A 16,993-nucleotide genomic window follows, 5' to 3' on the forward strand; every position below is an offset into this window, starting at 1 on the left:
GTGAATTATTCATATTTTCAGTCTCCAATACTTTCAAAGACATCTAAATATCTTCGCAATTAATAAAATAAAGGCCATGGATCCTTGGAATATAATTCTCTTTGAATAACTTGCGTATTTGTTACTACAACCCCAAAGCAAAGTTCGGTGGCCATTTTCTGATAGGAAGTCAAATAAAGCAATTCAAACTGTAGCTCCCTGTTCAATCTAAAATAAAAATGGTTATTTACTCACCTTATATGAATGAAAAATAGTTTCTTATCTATCAAACATCGTTTTTCTTTCAAACCGTTAAATCTCCTTCATGTGCAGCAGCTCAACACGGAATGACCCACTCGATTGCGAGGCCTCACTATACGGGTGTGCAATGCGCGTAAGGGGATTCCCCTATATTTTGGCTATATGCCAGAAACGATGTCAGGTACATATATACGATCCATGATGTAATATAATAATATTAGACTACCTTTAAATAAAATATGACACCGTTTTCAGCCAATAGAATTTAAGGTACATGGTGTTTAGCGAAAAAACATTTGGGAGGTGGGTGTGGCATTTTGTTAGATGACAATTTATTATACACTGGAAAAGATAAGAAGTTAACGAATTACTTTTTAATTAATCATTAAATTTTTAATTGTAATAGACTATATTCTGATTTTTTGCAAATTGAACCAATAGGGCTTAATTTAAACACAGGCGAATGAGCCGACGATAGTTCTAAAATACCTACTGTAAAACAGCAGTCCGGGATCATCATGTGGAACGTGACACCTGGCACCCAGTCTCACCTAGGGACGGGTGTCAGTTGGAGCCCCTTCCTAAAGTGTTTGTGAAATTCACCATTTTAAATGATGTAAAATATGCCCTCTTTGACTCCTGGCAGGTGGGCCCTCAACCACACAATCTGTTGGTGTTAGTCCCGAAATGACCTAGTTTGTGTCGAGTGGACGCTAAACCCCATCTCTCTCTCTCTCTCTCTCTCTCTCCGCTATCTGTTTAACGATGGCATTAGATATAGCCTTAGCGAAATGTCATGGACTACCAGTGTAATTTTCTATAGAACATTCTAGAGGGTTTGACCAATGGGAGGCTATTCCATTTTCTATAGGATGAAATTCTATAGTATTCTACAAAATGTTGGGGTCTTGTAGGAAATAATGGTCCCAAATATTCTACAGTTTCTGTAGTGCAAATCCCATGATTTTTCCTAAAGATTTTTTTATAGTGTTTTCTGTAGTAAATTCTACAGTTATCTTTTTGTCTTTAATCAAGTTTTGCGAACAGATTGCACAGTTGTCCCACTGTCTGCAGTTTCTTGTTAATACTGACTTCTATGAAGTTGTTAAACATGTACTTTGGATTTAAAAATTCAGCCAATGAACAATCAGACTTCTTTTGGATTAACTTTATCTGTTCGTTTGCTAACGGATAATGAAATTGACTTTCCAGCAACAGAAATTCCCTCATAGTCCTTTGCGTAGCGCATATAACCGACTTCGTTAGCTTTATTTCTGTTTCATGCACCCCAACCCACCCACGAATCACCTCCAAGCATAACATTTCTGTTTTCACTCAGCCCCGATTTTTCACAGTAAAAGATTTTCTTGAAAAATTAAATGCAGACAAAAGTGATCTTAGGTGACCAATCACAGAGAATTTCAAATACATGACAACCTAGCTCAATCGAATATCGTTGATGATACTTCAGACAGCGAACCAGATGAAGAATCAGCAGCATTTACAATAAATGATCGGTATCATTGGGGAAAAGTTGATTTAGAACCCCCGGAAACTACGTTTCTTCCTGATGAAATCCTAGAACCCAATCCCCAAATGAACAAAACTGCATACTCGTACTACAAAGACTACGTCACTGACAGCATGCAAGACTCTGACCTTTTAAACTAATTTATATAGTACACAAAAAAATAGTTTCTGTGAATACATAATAGAGCAATTTCTGGGGGTTTATCTATCATGAGCTTAGTTAAGATTGGCAACATTCGTTGCTATTGGCAACAAAAATTCCACTATGCTTCCATTGTAGATGTCATATCTCGTTCGAGATTTCAAATCCTCATGACAAATATATATTTTGTAGATAATAATGTCACTGATAGCGAGAAACAAGCTGACAAAGTTTGGAAATTTCGACCATAGATTCAACAACAGAAAGACGACTTCTTGCCTGAAAAATACACCCAAAGAATGTCATTCAGTTGACGAAATTATCGTCCCCTTTAAAGGTCGCTCAAATATGAAGCAGTGCGTGCCAGGTAAGTCACACACATGAGGTTTTAAGATGAGGGGCGGAAGCGGTGTATCTGGTTTCCTTTGTGATTTTGGGGTATATCAGGACAGAAGACCTGACACTGGTACCCCTGAACCATCATTATTTGGAAGGGGAGGGGAGATAGTCTTGAGTCTAACAAAATCACCTCCAAATAGACGTAATTTTAAAATATTCGCAGTTTTCTCACTGGTTTACCTCTTTTAGAAGAACTGAAAGCAAATGGCTTTTTTTATGTGGGTACAAAAAGGGCAAACAGAATGAAAAAATTGCACGCTTCTCCCCGAAAAAGAACTAAAGAAAAAAGGGAGGGGGTTCTACTGATTATAGAGTTGACACTGTTAAAGGAGCTAAATCGCTAACATTTTGGACCTAGAAATTGACAAAAGTGGGTCGCAACGCATATAATACTGTAATATGAATGTATATAAACTGATTTACATTCAATGGTTTCCGTTTTTACTCCAATTTCAAATCAGTTATGTTCGGCGAAATAAGCCAGCAGTCTCAAGCGAGTGCAAATTTCTAGCGTCTGGTTATTCCAGTCTACATACGCCGTTTGATATGGTGCAATGTATCTAGCCTCGTCCCTCGAGTCTCTTGATACAACTGGGGCTGAAGCGCATTATGGTACACGATTCGTGTACCAATGGTAAAATGTTTATTTTGTCTTAAATATTGGATATCAAAAGCCCATCTTTTTCCGGTAAGATCACAACATGAATGTTGATGTAATTTTACAAATAAATCGTGTTTTCAATGTTGAAGATTTTTGATGATATTGAGTTAGAGACTTAGCTCCTTTAAGGCTGTTATCACTATATGATTGATGGTATGATAATAAGGCTGTAGGCCTAAATTTTGTTTGCAATTATGTTGGTATAGAACCAAAAAGTGTGGTATGTCAGGTCAAATAAAACTAATGTTGACGTAATAGGACCCCATATAGTTGAAGTTTATAATAAATTTATGGGAGATATTGATATGCTCTGTGCCTTGTATAAACCACGTCTCCGTGCTCGTCGTTGGTATTTATTATATATACATATGATATGGTTGCATACTATAATAATAGCTGTCACAAATGCATGGCTCACATATAGGAGAGATTAAAATAATCTATACGGTGAGACGAAGACAATGCGTTTTTTTTTTATTTTGTTTCTTTTTTTTTTCTTTTTTTATTGTGCGTTTTCTTTTCATGTTACGCATTTGTGTTAAAAATGGTCAAATATTGAGATGAAATGAAACACAATTTGATAAATTCACTGTTAATTTAGTACGATTTCAGATACTGCTGTAGGTTATAGGGATGTTGTAGTTTAGGCAACAAGAATGGCTTTAAATAAATCTGGAGCAGCACCCAGTACCAATATTCCCTACTTGTATATCTGTTTATGAAAAGACACCTTTTGTGACAAAAACCAACAGCTTCTTTTGTTTGAAGCAAAATTCTCATTCATTATAAATATAAGCAATATTGATATAGCATTTCGAAAAGCTCCTTTTTTCAATTAAGTCTAGCGAAACAATGACATTTGTAGGCCGGGTTTCACGGTGATATATTGATTTTTCGTTGACAGGACGTACCGTGATTACATCCTGACAACCGATAGGCCTGCCTACATACGATATACATATATATTAACGTTCGTGTCGACATTAACTCGCAAATTTTCCATCCGAGAAGAGATATAAACGTTTCATAAACTTAAAATCTAAATTGAAAAGATTTATAAACTCCCGATTAAATCCAAAATGTTGCGAGTATTGTTTGTAAATACCTTGATGTTGATGTTAATGTGCACAGGTAAGTTCCGTTCTTAAAATCATATTGCAACAAGTAAATTTTAATGAAACTGACATAAATTATCCGCCTGGTTTTTTTTATACATTGTCATAAAATGACTATTTGTTATAATTTTGGTTTGATTTTATTTTCAAGCAGGAATCTTATGTACCATCAGACTGCGATCACTTAGTAAGCAAACTCATGGATGGATGTCCCGTTTTGGGGTCTTGATTATAAGCCAAGTGTTTCAATCATGCCATTTATATAGACGCTGTCGATATGGGTGTCTTTGCTAGTAAAACATGGTTTCATTTGTTAAGTTCTGTCAGACACATTCAAGATTTATTTGCAAAATTTGTATTCAATCGCATTTAACTTCAATTTTCAAGGGTAAACGAACCCTTGAAAGATGTAGAGTAGGCGGAAACTATCTCGCATTACACGTAGTATAACCATAATCGTAGGGCTAGTGTCCCTTTAAAATCATTAGACCTCTTTGGTTTGAGTCTAGAATAAAAACAAATGTCAGTTTTTAATGGCTTTTATGTCTTGTTTTTTTATGTGGGGTATCAATCTGCCTTCGTTATACATCTAGCGTCAAAGATAAAAAAAACCAGTGCTAAGATATAACCGATGTAACCAAAAAAATGAAACTAAATGTAAACAGATTACCCTTTAATAATATTATTTTGAAACGTCATCTTTTAGAGGCATTTAGTAACTGGATAGAGCAATAAACTATAACACGTTTTAACGTCCGTTCAACCCTGGGATCGAAAACATTAAATTTTTAGTGTGGCCATTTATGTACTATTTGTGATTTATTAAAGATACATTATGTAAGATTTAGATAAAGAACTAGCTATTCTTGCTATAATAGTTCGAAAGTAGATGATGTAAAATGAATAATTTGAAAATTTCATTCAAATTACTCTATTGCAAGCGAAGATATTAGCCTTTGAAGGTTTGACAGACGTGTGCAATAATTTCAGCCACCGTACTGGTTGATCGAAGCTAAGTCTCGGTCCTCCACATTTGATTAAATCAAAGTATCGTTGAACCATTCTAATCTATTTAATATCGGAGAAATCTGATGCCATCGAGAGTTGATTAAGGCCTGGGTCAGTTAATTAATAATTTAGAAAACATTTCAGGCCTGAAGAAAGACCCGCAATAGGCAGATTTAGCTCTTGCATAATGCATGTTTAAAGTTCTAGTTCCATCACAAGTAACGAACAGTCCTGCTAATGTTTTCCATGTTTTATTAAATAGCACTGCCTTGCAAAACCGCTTATTCCTTTGTTATTTTACTGATGGTTGTTTACACGCTGGAAGCCTTTGACGGAACAAGCGATATTACAAAAGAACTGACTGTAATAGAGCTCGACGTGGTATCCCTGAGTATTTCCTTGGTAACGACGGTTCTCGTAATGAATAATATGCCTCTAAAAAGGATCGTGTCCTTGGAAAAAATAAAGTTTATAATGATTAGATATCGATTTTGAAGTCAGATTTAATGCCGCAATAAGCTGCAACAATACGCATACTCCACAAATGGGACAATATTTATCTACAGAGAGAGAGAGAGAGAGAGAGAGAAATTGGGTTTAACGTCCACTCGACACAAACTAGGTCATTTCGGGACTAAAATATGGTTTAATTTTATTTACATAATTCGCTTGCGCGTAGGGGTCTTTAGCAGTGGGAGGAAACCGGAGGACCCGGAAAAAACCCACGAGGTTGGACAGGCGACCCTACTCCTTGCCACGTACAACCGGGGATTCGAAACCACGCCAGTCGACTCAATGACAGACTTTATGATACAGCGCGCGCACGCTAACCATTCGGCCACCCAACCCCAGGTTTATACGCATAATATCTGCTTTATCAAGCAAAATGGTTGAGATTATACCATGATAGACGACTACAACATAATTATCTGGTTTAAACGACATAGGTTTATAATTTACAACAATCTGATTAAAACACAGATCCTATTTCGTTTTGTTTTTTATAGTTCAAAATTTCGTTTTACTTGTCTTGACTACACTAGGATCTGGAAGAGTTGTTATCATTGTCGTGTTCTGAATAAGAGCTTAGCCAGAGAAACGGTCTGTTACGGTGGGTAATCCACTAGTAACGTCAATGCTGGTTGGTTAATCAAAGGTCTGACGTCATAGGGTCAAAAGCCTCTCGTATGACCTCTGACGCGACTTACCGTTAAAACCGGTCAGATATTCATGTAGTGTAGGCCATCGAAAGTATAAAAAATCCGAAACGAAATATAGATCAGTATTTTAATCAGATTGAATTTACATGCAACGTTCTTCCAGGCTTATTAGCTTTCAACCTTTTGTTATTTACCATCTTCCGGCAAACCGAACTCTTCAAATGAACCCTTCCGTATATGAGTACAGCCCTATCAAGAGGGTTGGTGGGGTGAGGTTGGGATTATGGAAGGTCCTAGCTACGAGAACGTAACTAAAAACGCTGAGATATACTGATGTGCTTGTTTTTAGCTACGATTGGATGCCTTTAGTTCCAAGTGGCAAACTCAATTTCTTTATTAATGTATGTACCATCTTAAAAATAAGTTAATTTTATACTATTAGTACTTATTACACATATGCAGTTCAGTCTACTGAAACAACATTCATTTATCAGCAAATATTGACAATAAATAAATCAAGCGATGTTTTTTATCAAAATTGATTCGGACGTTCATAATTATCTCGAAACAAGGAGGGTGGAGAAATATCATTTGTTATCGAAGAAGGTCCAGGCGACAGTAGCAACGCCCCATATAAAATAATCTAATGAACAAAATGCTTCATTTTCGCTTTGTGGTTAAAAAAACCCCTTGATGTCTAAAACTTACAAAATGATTCTATTTGCTACGCGGGGCTGGGGGGATGGTTGAATGGTTAGCGTGCGCGCGCTGTATCATAAAGTCTGTCATTCAGTCGACTGGCGTGATTTCGAAGTCCCGGTTGTACGTGACAAGGAGTAGGGTCGCCTGTCCAACCTCGTGGGTTTTCTCCGGGTCCTCCGGTTTCCTCCCACTGCTAAAGACCCCTATGCACAAGCGAATTATTGAAATAAAATTAAACCATATGTTAGTCCCGAAATGACCTAGTTGTGTCGAGTGGACGTTAAACCCCATTTCTCTCTCTCTCTCTCTCTCTCTCTCTCTCTCTCTCTATTTGCTACGCCAGATAAGAGATGGCCATTGCATGAGTATATTCTTTTGTTTAACTGCTGGTTGGCTGACAAGTATGGCTATAAGCGTGACAGTCAATAAAAGCCTACAAGAAGAATGCCGTGCAATATTAATGTGGTACTATTGTAATAAAAAAGAACACATAAACTGTGTTTTAAAAAAGAGATCTAAATAGCGATAAAATGATAATTTATTTCAGTGGATTGTAAATAGTTTTCTATTCACTAAAATGAAATACGTCAGGATTTTTACTTGATAATGTGCGACAAAGTGCTCCATTACATGCAAAATCTTGTAGAAGGTGTCGAGATACTGTGATTCTTCCGCGAAATCCCGTGATAACTGGTAATTTTCTCGAAATCTCTATTAAATATTCTCGGGATCTCCTGATAATTTCTCCTGAGATAGTTCCATCCTGAGTTAACAGCCTCGGGAATTCGAGTCTATATTCTCAAGATATCAATCTGGTTAAAACACAGATCCTATTTCGTTTCGTTTTTATAGTTCAAAATTTCGTTTTACTTGTCTTTACTACATTTGGTTAAAACACAGATCCTATTTCGTTTCGTTTTTATAGTTCAAAATTTCGTTTTACTTGCCTTTACTACACTTGAATCTGGAAGAGTTGTTATTTAAAGGGACAATAACACTCTTGCTGGCTTGACAGCTCCAGAAAATAAATAATAGCCTTATTTTAAGTACTAGATGTTTAAGTGTCCTACCTGGTGTGTAAATTATCCATTACATCCTATTTTACTTGTCCAGAGGGTTCGAAAATATTTTTAAATCCAAGTCACATTTGAAAAGGTTTACGTTAGGCTTTTCAAATCATTTAGTTGAATTTTTCCAATTTTTTTAATTAGGTGTGTTAAGATGAAATTTGTATCACCAATTAATTGGGATATTGTAAAATAGTACAATTTGTTGACCAGAATAAAGATTGGGACATATTATTCAGTTACAACAAGAGTGGTATTGAGCCTTTAACTCGTGTTCTGTATGGTGTCAGGGATAAGCCAATGAAACGGTCTGGCAAGTCCCTTCATTTGACAAGTTTCACTCTGATCGGATAAACTAGTGGTCGGTCAGAGGACAGGTGGTATCTGGTCAGATCTATTTACCTCGGCGACCAGTGCCAGAAATACTGCTAGACTGCATTTCCGACAGACTGTTTTTCAAACATTTCCGGGGCAGCCCCCCCCCCACCTCTAGTTAAAGCTCGCGCCTTTTGCCCCTTAACCTTGGACTTTGCCCCAGCTTTGCCCCTCCAACCACCGGCGGCTGAGTTCAACCGCTGCCGTGACAGATTTTAAGGGCTGAATGGTTATCTAGAACTTTTGATATACCATGTTCATGTTTGGTTTAGGTTCCTGATGTATGGATGTTCCTGTTGTATTTATGTAGCTGTTTCACATTCTGTTCCCGATGGAGAGAGAGAGAGAGAGAGAGAGAGAGAGAGAGAGAGAGATGGGTTTAACGTCCACTCTACACAAACTAGGTCATTTCGGGACTAACATATGTTTTTAAATTTTATTTCAATAATTCGCTTGCGCGTAGGGGTCTTTAGCAGTGGGGGGAAACCGGAGGTTGGGCAGGCGACCCTACTCCTTGTCACGTACAACCAGGGATTCGAAACCACGCCAGTTGACTCAATGACAGACTTTATGATCAAACGCGCACGTGCTAACCATTCAGCCATCCACCCCCCTCCACCCTCCGATGTAAATAAATCATGTATGTACGAAACTGATCTTTGTAATAACTAATAGCGTTACAGATATGCGTTTTTTCTTCAGGGATGTTACTGGTTAGGTGTCGAAGTTAGGAATTCCGAATTTATGCTAGCCGTGGCATTCCAAGAATTTCACAAAATTTAACAAATTACACTATTCAGTTCACTTTATTCAGTAAAAAATGATCAGATAAAGGTCCAATTTTTTTTGCATCACTTTGCTTGGTATACCAAACCCGTTTCCACTCCGCCCCCTTTTCAGAATTCCTGTATCCGCTTCCAGGTGGGTCTTAATTTCAAATAATATTATATTCGAGCAAAGCATATACAGTATAACGAAACTTGTGCTGTTTACAATTAGCCCCGCCTGGGAACAGCCACGAAGCTGGTTAACCGACATTTTAATTCTTACATCGACGATTTTAGTCGAAAACACTATGTATTATGTATTTATTCCACTTTCATTTCCATATAATGAAATTGAGAATGTTTATTTAGTCTTTATGTGTATGAACGATGTAATAGCATAGAATAAGAACCCTAATTTTTTCAAATTGAAGGTCATTCAGGACAGAGATCTATTCTCAAAGTTGATAGTTCCCTGTGTGCAGAATGCAAGCAAAGGACACGGCTCCGTTTAGTACCAGTGTGGACTGAAAATTCATTTGTCACATAACCGTTTACTTTCATAACAAATCTATTATTTTTATACAGAGGTATAGAACTTTATCCATTTAAAAGACTTTTCTTGACGGATGTGTGTAAGAGCGCGTGTAATGTCTTTGACTTCTAAAGATATAATCAATTCTGTTTCATTCCAGATAAATTGAATTAAAACATGCTATTTGAAAGGGGGGTATTTATAAAGTGTCTAGCGCCCAGTAGTCAAATGTTTGTTTTTCAAAAAATTAAATTGATTACTTTCAAAGCGAAAGATGGTATTTGGAAAATAACAAGACCGGTGATATTAATAGATTAGGAAAGAAATTACCTGCAGTGTACTCTATCATATCAATCCGAGGGAGAGATGGTTTATTTTCGACATACACAACGTTATAGTCTATGCCCGAATTCCAATCAGTACAAAGTCGCTGAATTCCATTAAAAGAAAAGTAAAATTAGTGTTTTATTATATTATTTCTGACACTTTATTTTGCCAACAAGACGATATTTTGTCAAGCAGCTGTGGCTCCAGGCAAAATGTTTTAATCCATATAGTCGTGTCGATGCAAATTCATGGTATTTAATAAAAAAGAAAACCAAAATTAATGTTTTATTGAACTTCGGGAACTTTATTTTGCCAACTACACTTATAATATTTTTCCCTTCTATTGACCAATTCTTGAATGTTCTTGCAAATACAACTAGTTTTGTAATCGGAGTTCAGCTTTAATGATAGGAATTATTGTTGTCTAAGGCTACGATAGAGAAAACTTCCCAAATCCGGTTTAAATGATCTGATAAAAGTTAAAGGGTAAATGTAGGTAATGGATTTCATCAGGACCAATTTACCAAAAGTTCCCTTTATGGAATCACGCAGCCAGGCAATGTAATAACCCAATCTGTTTCACAGAGAATTACGAGTCCTCTAATATTTCACAGAGAATTACGAGTCCTCTAATATCTCTGTAAAAGATGACTGTCTTTAACACGTGCCGTCACAGCACGCGGCGTCAAGATTGGCTGAATGGCGCGTGCATTGTTTACATAAGACGTTACTGCTTCGGTCAGAATTCTGCCTTTTAGTCATTTTAATACCCATTTACACTAAATAGGAAATAATTGTTATCTACAAATACGTCAAATGTCTTTATTTATTTTTCTAATACATCAAAAAAATGTTTTAGAATTTAATTCATCGGTGGAAAAATGTTAATATTTGAGACTCATTAAGTCGCATTGATGTCATCCTTATCAGTGATTGTAGAGGCCTAGCGAATATTCACTGCTGATCAGTGTGGTAATAACCGTCAGCAGAAAATACCCTTGTAACTCTTTTGTCGATAAAAATGTCACTTAATTTGCCATTTGAGTCTCATTTGTATAAATTGATTAACGTTTGTTCCCTTTCTTCCTCTATTGTAGGATTAGTCTACATGATTGCCACCACTAGATCCATCTCCTGCACAGCTAACAAATCACTGACAGGTTATGAAGCTCAGGTAAACAACATGATCAGCTGTGGAAGATCTACACTCAACGATTCCTGCAACGAATTTTCATTCGACACTACTCAAAACCTTTGCCAGCCCTGTACAAATCATACTGGCAACACCGCCTTTGTTCATTTTGCATGTACTTCTTCATAGAATTAAGTGAAAAATGACTTGATGGATTTTCCCGAATGCTTCATGCAATTGCTAATATGAACAACTGACTTGGTGATTACTGTTGCTGTTAAAAGGTTTATAATATTATATAGATGTGAAATGGTTTAAACTACACCTTTGTATACAAGCGAGTACACCACCTTACACCTAATTTATAGACATTTCTAAGCCATTTTCCGTGAGAATTAATTTTTCGGGTAAATCTTATTCCGAAGCAGTCTAACTTTGATCTAATCAAAATGTGTACCAAGTGAAAATATTCCTTGTCAGCGGACAATGATGCTTCTGGCAAATAGGACAGAGAATGAATCAATAGTTGGCACTGGATCAGTTTGGAGTTCGGGAAGATTCACGGACAAAATTAATAATACAGACCAACTTATTAAGATTTATATATTTCTTATATATTTTTTGAGGGGGGTGGGGGTATTTGATTGTCCAATAGACTAATATCTATATTATAATTTCTTGTGTACTCTTAAAGTAATCGTAATATTATTGTAATCCGTGTATAGAAAATTTGATTGGCTATACAGTACTACAATTCTGAGTCTCAAGAAACCAAAAACATTGCTTTAACACTGTCTTTGTCTATTGAAGATTTTTTTCCAGCGTTGAATAATACAATGTCATTCAAGGAAGTTAATATAAACGAAAGCAATTCATATTTCTAAATATAAAAGGTTCGCCTCTGACATTCTGGTACTTTTCTTTTAAACCACGGAACATAATAGAAAAATCAATACGGACTATTAAGATCAAATAATAAGGTATCGAGGAGTTTTTGAGTAAGAACTTTAAAAGCTAAAAATACTATCCGCTACAAAAAAATACATACTGCTTCATATATGTTACACATTACAGACTTACTTGAGATATATCCAATATTCAACCTAAATATGGCTGTTTTGGGGCTATTATTAATTCGATGATGTTTGAGTTTTTTTATGAATAGGTCACAAAGTTGCAGAATAAATTTTTCTAAACTGGGGTAGTGATTTTTTAAAAATTATATCAAAATTGTTAGATAAAAGAAAAATGTTGTGTTATTATTTTTATTAATAACAAACAGCTTTATGGATAACATTCACTAGGTTTATTAACTGCACAGTTTCAATAAAGGTACTATCACAGTTATCAAAATGAAATGAAATGAAATGAGGTTCAACGTCGTCCTACTGTTCTGCTCCGAACTCTATGAGGGAAATTTTGCCCGGGCAGCGGCACTACGACCCACTCTTATATCGAATTCCAACTATCAAGGGATCTTTTACGTACACGGGACCTAGGTTTTTCGTCCCATCCGAACGACTAGACAGCTGTCCTTGTCAGTTCATCCGTCCTGCATCACTGACAAGGGGACACCACGCCGGAAAATCTCGATGAACTTTCTCGGTCATTACAGGGATCGAATACCCGACCTCCAGGCTAGCGAGCCAGCGTCTTAACCACTCACCGTTATCAAACAATGATACAATCAAACATGTTACAAGAGGTTATATACAAATGGGTAACAATATTTTTATTTTGTCACTATAAAAAATATCATTTAATTAAATATACATTTTGTAAGACTTGGATAAAGAGCAGGTCGTTCTATTATAATATTTCAAATTATTATAATTACTTTATTCTGGGCAAGTTAGAGTGTTTGAAGTTTTGATAGTAACACTGTTATCTCAATTTTCATTGCTACGATAATACGTCTCAATTATTCATGTTGAAATTAAAGAGCACATCAAGTGAGAAAACAATGTTACATGTATGTATAGCCAGTGGTTACTCTATACACGTTACGGCAAGTTCACACCAATTTGAGCCATCTTCACTCAAAGTTGCAAATAAATATAGATCCCCGGTAAAAACGTCTTTGCCAATTATCGAAACACTCTTAATCCCCCCCCCCCCCAGACGAAAGTGACGTCACAGTGACCGAATGCATAGTAGGAACGGTTATACACGCCGCGATGACGGATTCCGTAATCCCCTGATTAAATAAAACAATTAAACATACATTATGCAAGAGCTAAATCTGATTATTGCAAGTCTTTATTTAGGCTTCAGATGTCATAAAAATTATAAATTAGATCTTTATTTACACAACAAGCACAAAATCAACTCTGTAGACCCACGGATAGCTTGGATTCAGCTTGGATTTAAACGGGATTTCGTTGACTGATTTAATTTTAAATGGCGTCGTGAGCGGAGATTAACCGTTACGTTGACGTCATACTCCCGGATCGAGGCAAAATGATAGAGTGTACGCACTCGGCAAACCTCAACAGATTCCAGTACCCTACATCTAATCTCGGCTGTATGACAAAGCCCGCCATTAGAACTACTTTCAAGTTCCCGGATTACAATGACGTTGTCCATGACGACCAATGACGTCATTGATGACGTATTTGAAGAATGTTTTATCTTACAAAATTTTCAAAGTTTGAAGCTGTTTTTCTTTCAAGTTTATCCGATTTTCTTTAGACAAGGACAAATTTGCACTGAAAATTCTGCACACTCTTCGAACGACACAATTTTGAGAACTTCTTTCTAAACGCGGGCAAGTTTCCCTTATAAGTAAACCGGTGCCGCATCGCAAATGTATAGGCGTAGGTACATATCACTTACTGTCATACAGCCGAGGCTAGATGTAGGGTACCGGAATCTGCCGAGGTTTGCCGAGTGAGAGTGTACGAAGCGAGGCCGCTGAACATTGGGCGATGCCTTAATAAATGACATCTAAACTATTTAAAGTTCAATAAACTAAACACAGATAATGACAAATTATACAATTCCTGTAGACCGTTTGATGACAGACGGACAGGTCTTCTGTCTTAATAATATCAATAAAAATATTGTTATTTCCCCAATAGGCACGACGCCACTGGTGTAGGCCTATAGATTTATCATAATATTATGTCCTATATTCAATTGAGTTAATGCATGCCCAAAATACAAGTAAGAATGAAAATTTACCCTCTCACTCATTTTGTCCTATTGTTATAAAAATCCAAAAAGGTAAAACACAAATTCGGATATGACAGCAGACAAAAGACAGCAGAGATTATGTAGGTGGAGTTAACGCCTGTCAATCAAACGATCGGCCATACTAAGAATCGGTGAAGATGGAATTCAATCCCATTTCTAGTCAAAAATTACACTGGTGATAACTATACTATTCAAAAAAAGTAGGGGATATTTGATTTTTAAGTGTTATTAAAGTCACCTAATGAAACTGACGAAGAAACAAATGACAAAATGAAATGAAGTTCACATTCATCGATTTATTCCAAATGATCGTTAGACTAAGTAAGGCACAGACTGACCATTATAAGGGTAAAATGATACCCGGGGTCAAACAGCAAAGTTACCACAGCATCACAACCAAGTCAGTAACGGGTAAATCCTCCTCTGTTTGCCAAACAAGCATTGATCCGACGTGGCATACTCCTAATGAGACGTCTAAGGTCATTTTGGTCCAGATTGTCCCATTCCTGTTGCAACGCAGCAGCAAGTTCTTGGACATTGGCAGGACGTTGTTGACGTTGACGTAACCTCTGTCCAAGCATGTCCCAGACATGCTCGATGGGGGAGAGGTCGGGACTCAGTGCTGGCCAAGGTAATGTGGTGATGTTCTGTTGTTGGAGGTAACCTGTAACGATCCTGGCCCTGTGACATCTTGCGTTGTCATCCTGGAAGATGAAACGGCGGCCATGACGTCGTTCGAACGGCACAACATGGACTGCCAAGATGTTGTCCCGGTAGTACTGGCCTGTAACACGCCCTGCAACAACATGTAAAGCCGTTCTTCCAGCAACAGTGATGACTCCCCACACCATAACAGAACCACCCCCAAATCGATCATGTCTGATGACGTTAACGTCTTGGAAGCGCTCGTTTCGACGACGCCACACCCTCCTACGTCTGTCCAAAAAATCAATAGTGAACCTTGACTCATCTGAAAACATCACATTGCTCCAGCGTCGATTATCCCAGTGTTCACGATCCCTACACCAACGACGTCTTGCCTGAATGTGATGATCTCTCAAACAAGGGATCACGCGAGGACGTCGGGCGCGAAGGTGACCCCTATGCAGTCGATTCCGAATCGTCTGGCCACTCACTCTCACACCAGTGTCTGTTTGAAGACGAGCGCTGATCTGATTTGCTGTGATGACACGATTTCTCAAGGCCAAGGTACGGATAAATCGATCCTGGGCTTGAGTTGTCGCCCTTGGTCGACCTGAGCGTGGTCTGTCCTGTACAGATTGTGTATCACGGTATCTGGACCATAGCCTGCTTATGACAGACTGAGAAACATTCATCGTCCGCGCCACAACCGCCTGTGTTGTGCCGATCTGTAGCATGCCAAGGGCACGTAACCTTTCATTTTGGGTAAGCCGACGCATATCAAAATTTGTTTTCTGGTCACTAAAACAATTAAACTGATGTTTCCACCCTGGAATTCAATGCCACAATGACTGTAACATTCAAAGTCAGAGTCGTGCAAATCTTGGGTTGGACCCCCATGATGATCCCAAGCATCACCTGCATTCCATGCGGTAGCTATTGGTGCGTTTGGGCGTCACATGCAACTGGAAATGTTTCTTCTGTTAGGTTCTATAGTGACTTTTTTCGTAGTCATTTGTATATTTTAGTATTATCCCCCCAAAATCAAATATCCCCTACTTTTTTTGAATAGTATATGTTCAGAATAAAGTAATTTGACTGAAAGTTTCAAAAGATTCTTCTTTCATCATCTATTTTTGAACTGTTATAGCAAGAATGGCTAACTCCTTATAAAAATCTCCCATATGTATCTTTAATCTACGTGGTTACCTCAAGGTTTCTCCGTTGTCGGACATTTTAATCTCCTTGAAGTCAGCCGACAGCATGTAGAAACAAGTCAAATCCTATTAGTATATAACACCCCAAATCAATGGAAGTACTTATAACGTTCAAAATACTTCGCGATACTTATCTACTGCCCATTGCAGTCCTTTACCAAGCGTGAACGTGACGATGCTGTCACACACTTGACCGCTGGGTCCGAGTTCTGTGCCGCCACACCATGTTTATCTGTAACCATTTTATTTCGTAAAATTCTTTGACTTTGAGTGATGTAGCTGCTGATGTAGTTAATTATATTGAAATATTGGTTAGGTCAGTTAATTGAGCCGTCAATAAACACTAGTCAACTGGCGGTGGGTATAGACAGCGATACGTTCAAAATAGTGTATTCTATGTGTGGTCCTTGTGAAGTCACCAGCCAATCACCCGGATTAAGGTTGAAATTGAAAATTTTTTGTGTGTCCGATATTTAAACATATATGTCGAATAATTATAACCTCGGTGGAAGCGGACGTTAAAGAAAGCTATTTCACACACACAATTATAATCAGATTGGCGTGAACTTGCCTAATGTGTACATAGTAACCATTGGCTACACGTATATATGTTTTCTCATTTGATGTGCTCTTTAAATTATTAAATCGTGATCAAGTTTCAATCCATTAAAAATCAATACTATACACTAGAGGGTTGGTTATGGCCAAAAAACCTTCAATAGACAGATATACCATACATGTAGCTCTTACATGATGCATCTTTAAAGTGCCATACTGATGAG

The sequence above is a fragment of the Patella vulgata genome, chromosome 5, assembly GCF_932274485.2.
Source record: "Patella vulgata chromosome 5, xgPatVulg1.2, whole genome shotgun sequence".
In the NCBI taxonomy this organism is placed as follows: Eukaryota; Metazoa; Mollusca; class Gastropoda; family Patellidae; genus Patella; species Patella vulgata.